Genomic DNA, 10,624 nt, shown 5'->3' on the forward strand with positions numbered 1-10,624 from the left:
ATTATTATGTATTTTAGGACAGGGCCTACAGGGTCTCTCTATGTAGATCGGACTCATAGTGATCTGCCTGTGTTCAGCCTCCCAAGAGCTGGGGTTACAGGGATGCACCACCACGCCTAGTCTTAATCACCATCTCAGCACATCTCGGTTGGTGGGGCCAGCACAGAACGCTGGGGATCGAACCCCAGCCGATGCTTCTGCCTAAAGCAAATGCTTTAATCCGCTGACCTGTTTAGCCGGCTCTAAACTGCTAAATTATTATGGCCCTGATCCAGCATGGCTGAATCCCAAAAAACAACAGCTTATCTTCCCGGAGACCACTCTTCCACCCCAGCTCCAGCCCCAAATACAACTTCCTTTTACCTTTCCCACACCACAAGGGAAACCCCAGTCAGCCCTTACATGTCACTGAACCTGTCCCTCAAACTACGCCCTTAGCAAAAATCCACAGATCCCTCGCTCCCCTTTGCCTCAGATCAGAGGATCTGTCCCATCTCCCTGAAGGCCTCTCTGTGTCCTTAATGACAATAAAGGCCTTCCTTTTTTTTTCTTCTCTGCTGAGCCAATAAAACCTAACAGAGTCCAGGCAGTTTAGGGTCACCCTGGACAATACAGCATACTGCCATCTTTTTAAAAATAGTAACAGGGCCAGTAAGATAGCTCAGTGGTCTAAAGCGCCTTCCTAGGCAAGTGCAGGCCACGGTTCGATCCCCAGTACAACATGCCACACCAGCCTCACCCCCAGGGAGGCTGAGCTGGCCACAAAATAATAATAATCAAAGAAGAAACAGGAAAATACTGAAAAATAAGGACCAGGGATACAGCTGAGTGGCACAGTTCCTGGCTGGCAAGTGCAAGGCCCTGAATTCAGTTTCTGGTACAAAGAAAAAAAAAAAAAAAAAAAGATGCGTACTACTGAAAAGGCACTGCTTCCACGTGCCTTGCTGTGGGCTCCCTTTGTGTGCTGTGTGACTGTGTCGGAAAATGAAGAGAATTCCAGAGCGACCTTAGTACATCAGGGGTCTGAAAAGATCCCCCACTCATACAGCTCTTCAAGAAACCAAAGAAAAGCTAGGGAATAAAATTATTATAGGTTAAAATTGTAAAATAAGGGGCCAGAGAGATGACTCAGTGGAGTAAGCGCTTCCCTGGCAAGCTGCCAGGGAAGCCTGAACTTCAGACCCTTCCAAGGGTCTGAGTTCAATCCCCGTTCTGCAAAATAAATAAATAAAAATAAAATTGTAAAATAATACTTTCTCACGTCTGAATTTCTTATACATTTCTCTTTTTTTCTTTCTTCTAATTTAATGTGCATATACCTGGTAATATGAATAACTGGTTGGAAGACAATACTATGTCTTCTTGTATCACAACAAATACTGTGAAATTCATGTTACTTTATTAAGTGAAATTCTATATCACTTGTATTTTTTTTCTGTTCTAATTTGTACTGTCTTTAAAATAAATAAATTATATGAAAATTAAAAAATAAAATAAAATTGTAAAATAGCCCACAATGGTGGATCACACCTGCCATCTTGGCATTGACCGTGTTGAGGCCAGCCTGGGGTAACTAGTAAGTTCAAATCCAGCCTAAGTGACTTAGCAAGACCCTGTCTCAAAAGCAACAAAAAGTTATTTTTTAGTGGGCATTGGAATGCTCAGTGCTAGAGACGTCACCCTGGGAAATCTGTCCAGAGACCATGCGTTCTGAGGAGTCACCACTGACCACGTGAGCACCATGAAAGAGTGCACTAGTGCCAACGTCCATGCCAGATGCTTGTGCAATGGCAGGAAGGCAGCCAGATAGGCTGTGGGTGGCCCTGGCTCCAGCTGACACCTGACTGAAGGCATGTGCAGACCTCTTGCCTAAACTTAGCCAACCTCTAAGCTAGGAGAGATGACAGGAATTTATTTAAAGGGGAAAAAAACCTGGGTAGGAATGTAATGGTATGGAAATCACTCTAGAAATCAAAGCAGTGGGAATTCCAGAGGGAAAGAAAGTACCCAGAGCGTCTTAGAATGCTCTGCAGAGTTGGAAGTTGTCGCCTCAGGGAGAGGGTGTCACTGAGCATGCCTCACCAGGAATAGCAAAGAACAGTGCCCTGCCGGGAGAGGAGGATCCATGAGAGCCTGAAAGCATCCAAAGAAGAAAACATGAAAATGCATCATAGAACTGGGTGTAATGGAGCACACCTGTAATCCCAGCACTCCTATCAGGAGGATCACAAGTTCCAGCCCAGCCTTAGCAACTTAGTACAGCCTTGTTTTAAAAAATAAAAAAGGCTGGGGATGCAGCTCAGTGTGAAGGTGGTGGGTTCCCTTCCCAGTATGGAGGAAGGGAGGAGGAAAGAAGGAAAGGGTCCACAAGCCTGGAGAATCAGGACATTGCTTCTCATCAGCACTGGAGGACCAGACTGGAGACACATTCAATGCTGAGCCATGATATGACCATCAACATCAATCCAGCAATGTTTGCCAAACACAAGAATCCAGTGCAGATGTGTTCAGATTTGTAGTACTCAGGAAAACAAGACATTTACAAGCACATCTGTCCATACCCAAGTTTCCATTGCTTATAACACCATCATATAGTTAGCTCGTGAATCTGCAGTTGAGTAGTGCTGGCTAAAAGTGGGCATCTGACCAGGGCTGGGGACCACGGCCTCTAGGGATGTCCCAGCTGCTGAGCAACCTTGGTTGGCATGGTAGTACAGAAGGGTCAGGAAGGTCAGGCTGTTGTACGAAGGCACCATGAACTGGGTGGCTTTAGCAAAAGAAACTTATTTCCCAGTTTTGGAATTTGGAGAATCGAGTTCAAGACCAGTGATGGTGAACTTTTTTGTGCTTTCAGTGATAACAGCCAGCGGTACGTGAGCCATAGGCTCCCACCACTTAGTGAAGCTTCTGGTAGGGAGGACTCGCCCATCAGCCAGCTGCTTCTTACTGCAGAGAGGATGAGCTTTCTGGTGTCTCTTCTGCTAGGGCTTCAGCATAGGAACTCAGGGGGAAGGCCACAAGCCAGTCCGGAGCACAGAGTGCCGAGGGCTTCATCCTGATGGAACAGAACAGAGGCACATGACCTAATGAACTATCCCTGTAAGTGACAACCGCTCTGCCATCCACAAAGGCTCACCCAAATTTCATGGAAAAGAGCATTGAAATCACATTATAAGAATGCAAAGCGGGGCTGGAGAGATGGCTCAGTGGTCTAAAGCACCTACTTGAAACAAGCTTGGCAAAGCACAGGGACTGCGGTTCAATCCCCCAGCACCACATGCCAGCCAGCCCCACCCCCTGGTGGGCTGAGCTGGCCACACACACAATAAATAAATGTAATAAATAAAAATAAATAAATAATTTTTAAAAAAAAGAATGCAAAGCATGGAAAATAGTGCAAGCATTTGGTTATAGGCTTGGGATTAAACCCAGGACACATACATGTTAGGCAGGCACTGTACCAATGAGCCACACCCTGGCCAGGAGATGGTGTGCTTTATCTCACTGTGAGGAAATCACATAAGGGGTTCTGTAGGCTCAGGAGTGAATGTCTTAGTCATAACCTTGTAAATACTTCAAGTTGAATTTCAACATTTAGAATTATTCTATAGTAGGCTATGAAATATTTACATGTGGTTCTAGAATAAAAGGTAAAGATTTTCAATCCTATGTTTATTTTTTAATAAATACCTTAGACGAAACAGTTTTGAAATAATACTTTTTTTTTTCATACTGGGGATTAGACGCAAAAGCAAGTGCTCTACCTAAGCTACATTCCCAGCCCTTTTAAATTTCTTCAAACTTTTTTAGCACAGGTTTGCAGTAACAATGGTCACACCATGGGGGAGTCGGCATGTACAGGATGTATCTTTGTTGTTGTTGTTCTCTTTCCATCCCTTTCCCGCATTTCATGGTCCCCTGCTCTCTTACAAAGATCTGTGCACTGCCTTCCTGTATCCTTTTCTGTCTCCATTTCTGTCTCTTTTTGTTTGCTGCTAAGACGGGTTCTCACTATGCAGTCCAGACTAGGCTCAAGCTTGTCGCAGCCCTCCTGCTTCCGTCTCCTGCATACCAGGACTGCAGGCATGCACTGCCAGGCCTGGCCATACTTTTTTTTTTTTTTTTTTTCTTTTTTTTTTTTTTTTTAATATTTATTTATTTATTTGTGTGTGGCCAGCTCAGCTCACCAGGGGGCGGGCAAGCTGGCATGTGGTGCTGGGGGATTGAACCGAGGTCCTTGTGCTTTGCTTGGCTTAGCTTGTTCTAAGTAGGTGCTTTAGACCACTGAGCCATCTCACCAGCACCCCGGCCATACTTTTAAGTTTTGCTCCTTGTTTATACTTTGGGCTTCTCGTACAAGAGAAGCCATAGGGTGTAAGCTTTTGTATGTGCTTTATTTCCATTAATATTATGATCTCAAGATACATCCATTTCTCTATAAATGACTTGCAAGTATTCATCTTTATAGCAGAGTAGTGCTCTGTTGTGTATAAACACCACACTTTCTTTATATACTTATTTGCTGACGGACACATAGACTGCTTCCAAATTGTACTGCTGTCAACACGGGTATGCATGCAGTGCTGTACTATGATGTCTTTGCCTCCTTCAGGAAGACACCCAGAAGGGGAATATCGGGGCCAAATGGAATTTCTATTTTTAGTTTTTTGAGAAATCTCTATACTGATTTCCATAGTGGTTGTACTAGTTTACATTCTTATGAGTAGTACAAAAGGGTTCCTTTTTCCTTGTGTCCTCACCAATGATTTGATGTCTTATTTATTTATTTATTTTTATTAATTTTATTGAGAAACAAATAGCAATGAGACAGTTTCAAAACCGATTAGGACAGTTTCAATAATTAATACATTGCATATTGTTGTCTTCGTAGTGGTTATTCATAGTACAAGATGCAGACATGATATCCTGTCCAAACACTATTAGTACAAATAATTCTTCTCATTGAATTAAGAGAAAGTAGCAGTATATCTATCCTAACTATTTTGTATACAATGATCCTTCATTTGTATGCCCTTTTTTTGTTTGGTTTTGTCAGAGATAGGTATTACATTGCCATTGAAATATTGTAGGTGCATGAATTCAGCAAAATAATCCGATATAGTCCAGTAGTCCATAATAGTAGTGGGTTATCCATGGGCCTGGCGGTGTCAGATTTAATATGCTGTCCTCAGAGAGAGGGAATATCAGATATTAAATTGATAAGCACAGATACTACACTTGATATTAGCCAAAAGGCTGAGAAGCGATGATTTGATGTCTTATTGATGGCCATTCTTTCTGGAGAGAGATGGACTATCAGTGTTGTTTTAATTAACATTTCTCAAATGGCCAGTAATATCTTTTATGTATTTATTGGGCATTTGCACTTCTGAGAAATTTCTGTTCACTTCAGTTGACCGCTTCTTAAAAATTTATTTATTCACTCAGTAGATTAAAGCACTTGCTTAGGCAGACAAAGGGGCTGGGGGCTTGATCCCCGGCCCCGCCGTAAAGTCCCACCCCTGGGAGGCGCTGAGAATGTGATTGAGACTGGGCATGGGGGTGTGTGCCTTAATTGTAGTGCTTGGGAGGCTGAAAATCACTACAAGTCCGATCTACATAGTGAGACCCTGTAGACCCTGTACTAAATAAAAAGAAAGGAGCAAAATAAAACTACAAAGTAAGACCATATCTTAAAAAAAAAATTAAAAAGTAATTTTAAAAAAATTTGTTTATTTCATACAGGGTCTCACTACACAGTTCAGACTTATAGTGATCCACCTGTCTCAGTCTCCCCAGCGCTGGGATTACAGGCATGTGCCACCACACCTGGTTTCAGGGCTGGCATGTCATGCGATATTGGGGATCAAACTCGGCTCCTTGTGCTTACCAGGGAGGCACTTAGACTGCCAAGCTACCTCCCCAGCCCAGTTGGCTGCTTTGAATTGGGTTTTTATTTTGAGAGGGTTAAATACTTTGAATTCTTTACATATTCTAGATATTAGTCCTCTGTCCAAGGTGTAGCTGGAAAACTTTGTTTTCTATTCTGTAGGTTATCTTTTTACTCTATTGTTCATCTTACTGACTGTTCATTAATGCTGTTTTGTGCTGGTATAATAAAATACTTGATGGGCCGGCCAAATAGCTCAATGGATTAAAGCACTTGCAAGCAGGTGCAGGGACCAGGGGTTTGATCCCTGGCCTGCCATGCCAGCCCCGCCCCCCGGAGCACGCTGAGATGGCAACTGAGACAGGGCGTGGTGGTCTAGTCCTGCAATCCCAGCTCTTGGGAGGCTGTAAACAGGTGGATCACTACAAGTCCAATCTAGTAGTGAGACCCTGAATGCCCTGTAGACCCTTCCCTGAAATACAAAAAATAAATAAATAAATAAATAAAATGCCTGATATGATGCAATTTGTGAGGAAAAATAAATTGATTTCTTATAGATCTAGAATCTGGGAAGTAAAATGTCAAGGTTCTAACATTTGTTGAGGGCCTTCTTGCAGTATTGTCAAGTGGAGGAAGGTAGTACATGGAGAGAGAACACACCAAACAGCCCCTTCTACTCTGCCAGTACTAGTTCAGTCACCAGGGCAGATCTTTCATGGCCAAAGAGCTCTCAAAGGTTTTTACCGCTTAACATTGTTACCATGGCAATTAAACTTCAGCCGAATGTTAGAGGGGATAAACATGCAACACTTAGTGACTATCTGTGGGCTTATTTCTGGGCTATCTTCTGTTTCATTGGTATACGTATGTATCTGTTACTATGCCATTGGGATTACTGTAGCTTTGTGATGTTGTCACTAGTCAGCTGAGGGTACTTTTGTTCAATTTGGATAAAAATCACAAACTGGCAAAGTGCAGCTCTGTTAATGGCTCTGGACTTGTGTGGAAATAGCCCTCAGTTTCTGGTGTCATAGCTCTGGCTCTGAGTGGCAATGGTCTTGACAGCTCGTGTTCGGCTGCTGGCTTCCCCATCAGCTCATCATCAGCCAAGGTTCATGGCCTCTTTGGCAGCTGTCTGGGTCTCTTCCAGTAGCTTCTGCTGCTTCTTGGGGGCTCTCTGCAGGCCATTGGGGTCCCCATCACTTGCCCCTGACTGACCCAAGGTGATACTGGCTCCTGCTGCCAGTCACTGTTGGTCTCTTTTGCTCCTTGTTGCTGGTCTTTGCCAGTGGTCTCTCAAACTCTTCTAAGCTAGCAGTGCATAGTGTTGACAGCTTTTATTAATGTAACCAGCTCAGCCCACTCTGCCTGAGGTGAAAATCACAGCTTGGCAACAGGACCACCCAAGCAAGGTCCTTATTAGGACCCGTACTGTAGAACGTGGGTAAAGACTCAAGAAGGGGAATCTATGCTAAAGTGTGAAGATGCTCTGCTTAAATAGACCATTGGTAGATGCACACATGTAGTTTTATGCATGTCTTGAACCTATTTAAGGACTTTGAGGACAAAGAAAGGTTACAGAGCAGTCATCAGGGTGGTCCATGTTCCAAGCCTGCTGCCACCACAAGACAAATGTCTCATGGACTGACTTCAGAGTACCCAAGACAATTGCAGCCCAACTCTGGGAGAAGCAGCTGCTTCACTGACAGCTCCCAAGTTGTTGAGAACACAGTGGAGTTGAAATCATGGCTGCTGCTGCTGCTGCATCTCAGGAGTCTCTGGGAGGGCTAACCCTTTGGTCATGGCCCCTTGAGGTTTAGAGACTTAAGGATGTAGCAGTGGGGTCTATCCCTCCCAGATCTTTGCCACTAGGCATGGTTTTCAACTTCCTCAGAGAGATGACAACAGCACCTTAGTGGGAGAAGCATCATGACCATCAGGTGAGCCTGGCTCCTTTTAGCAGGGTCTGAAGGGCAGCACCACAGTAACATCAAGGATGTCAGAAGGACCCAGGGGCCAGTTCCCCAGGCCATTCCTGGAGAGGTGTTAGATCTGGCCTTTTGCCAGGTCATGCCCCCTCTGGCTGTCAGAGGGAAAAAGGAAGTGTCAGGCTTCCTTTCTTTTCTGTTTCAAGATATCTTGAAACTAGGAAATACCATGTCTCTGGCTTCTAGCTTTTTTTCTTTTTCGTTTTCTCCCATGCTTTTTACAGACTCCAGATTCTCACTATGTAGTTAAGGCTGGTCTTTAGCTCACTATGTAGCCCAGGCTGGCCTTGAGCTCACACAAATCCTCCTGCCTTGGCCCTCTCAGTGCTAGGATTCCCACATGAATGTGTCACCATCCTTAACTTTCGTGTTTCTCAAAATTGCTGTAATTGTTAGTCTTCCTGTTGCTAGAACAAAATCCTTCGTACCTGCAACTCAGAAGAGGAGAGGTTTGTTTTGGCTCATGCTTTCAAACATTCCTTTCCATGGCTGGCTCCAAGTAAAGAATGTGTCATGGTAGAAGGACTTGATGGAGTGGAGTTTCTCACTTCATGGGAGCTGGCAAGCAGATAAGGTTGGAAAGTGTAGTGGAGAGGCAATGGCAAGGAGCAAGATATAATCCCCAGGGCCATGTCCCCATTACCTTCTCAGACACACCCAGAAGTATGCTTAGTTACTTTCTTATCCCTGAGACACAGTTCCTCCCACCCACAATTTAAGGGAAGCAAAGTTTATTTTGGCTCACAGTTTATAGAAGTTTCAGTCCTCAGTTGGCTAGATCCAGAGTAGAGCAGCATGGTGGAAAGGCCTGGACAGAGGACAGCTGCTCACCTCATGGGATCTAGGAAACAAAGAGCAAAGTGAAGACCAAGGAAAGAGACACAATTCCAGGCCGTGCTTGCAGTGACCCACCTCTTCCAACTAGATGCCACCTCCTGACCATTGTGCCACCCTCAGAATCCAGTCATCCGGGGCTGGTGAGATGGCTCAGTGGTCTAAAGCACCTACTTAGAACAAGCTTAGCAAAGCACAGGGACCACGGTTCAATCCCCCAGCACCACATGCCAGCCAGCCCCGCCCCCTGGTGGGCTGAGCTGGCCACACACACACACACACACACACACACACACACACAAATAAATAAATAAATAAAAATTTTAAAAAAAGAATCCAGTCATCCTCCTCTGAGCACAAGAGGTTTTGGAGAAACATCTAGATATAAAACTATAACATGAAGAAAAAAAGTCTATAACGTGCTTTCCTAGTTTTCAGGCACCTCCTGATCCAGTCACATTGAAATCATCATGAATGGTCACAATCTACAACTGGTCAACTGGAGTTCTTTGGCTGAGATCCAGAATGTCCCCCAAAAGCCTCATGTTTTTCAGAGGTGGAGCTGTTGGAAGGTGACTGGGCTACGAAGGTGCCATAGTTGACTTGCCACCGGGAGGTAGAGCCTGATTCAAGGTGGGTCACTGGGGGTGTAAACTGGAAGGGTATGTCTTCCTCCTGCCATGGTGGTTCCTGGCCACCAGAATGTGAACAGCATAACATCTTCCATGTTCAGGATGGCTTTAAACTCACTAGATAGCCCAAAAGGGCTTTGGACTCAGCAGTTCCCCTGCCCCAGCTTCCTAGGTTCTGGGGTCACAGGCCTGAATTAGCATGCTCAGCTCATCTACCTGGTTCTTCTGCCATACCATTTCTGCCCTACAGCTAGCCAACTGTGGGCTGAAACCTCTGAAACTGTGACCCAAAATGAACCCCTCATTCTCTGTTAAATTATAGATTATGGGTATTTTGTCTGAAAGACAAGTACATGACTAAGACAACAGCCAAGCATATTTCCTTAAACCCTAGGTAATCTCATGTTTCTACCCAACATGATATAACTATCCTGTCTACAACCAAAAATGCAATAATCCCTTCTCCAAAGACTCAACAGTTCCAGAATTGCTCGGAAATCCAAATCAACTCTCTTCTGAAACTAAAAGCCAACTCTTACCTCGGAACCCCTATAAAATTAGAAAAGTAAGTTACCTATTTCCAATATGCAATAGCATGGAGTGAACAGTCTTATTCCAAAAGGAAAGACTAGGGGAATTGAAAAAAAAAAAAAAAAAAGGATTGAAAGACTATACTTTCAGGCATCTTTTCTATAGTATATTACTAGAGAAGTTTCTCTTACTGTATAGAGTACCCAAAAAAGGACTGAAACCCAGTAGGGAAATAGACCCAGAGCGCAGGCCCAGCGAGTGAGTGAGAGGACCTGGGGCCAGATCCTGAACAGACCCAGAGCCCAAGCCCCACAAGTGAATGAGACCACCCAAAGCCCTCCAGATCCTGAAGAGACCCAGAGCTCAGGCCCAGCATGCGAGTGAGATGACCCGGGGCCCGCGGATCCTCTTTTGACCCAGAGTGCAGGCCCAGCATGGAACCCTTCAGCAGTACTCCCTGCAAAGAGGCTAGAGGCAAGACCCACCCAGCTGATTCAGGAGCAGAACATCTTGCCAGAGTGACACAAAGGGTTCAACTCTAACAGCTGCAGCAGGAAGAAGTGGAGCACAGCAACCAGATCCAAACAACACCCACCTGGAGGAATCTAAACTTCATAGATTCAGACCTGGTACTAAGGTAATAACTCTATCTACACTCTACACCAAAGGTCAGAAGACAGTGGTATACAAAATGACAAAGAGAAGGAACAAAATGCAGTCTCAGGCCCCGAGTCCACCCAGTACAAATG

The 10,624-nt window shown here is 44.5% G+C and overlaps 2 pseudogenes; one reads left to right on the forward strand and one right to left on the reverse strand.

The window, feature by feature from the left end:
- Positions 1-5,141: 5,141 nt before the first annotated feature.
- Positions 5,142-5,268, reverse strand: LOC111818379 (annotated as a pseudogene).
- Positions 5,269-10,009: 4,741 nt separating this feature from the next.
- LOC111818388 lies at positions 10,010-10,091 on the forward strand (annotated as a pseudogene).
- Positions 10,092-10,624: the final 533 nt, after the last annotated feature.

This window comes from Octodon degus, unplaced genomic scaffold (genome assembly GCF_000260255.1).
Source record: "Octodon degus isolate 3935 unplaced genomic scaffold, OctDeg1.0 scaffold00089, whole genome shotgun sequence".
NCBI classification, from domain to species: domain Eukaryota; kingdom Metazoa; phylum Chordata; class Mammalia; order Rodentia; family Octodontidae; genus Octodon; species Octodon degus.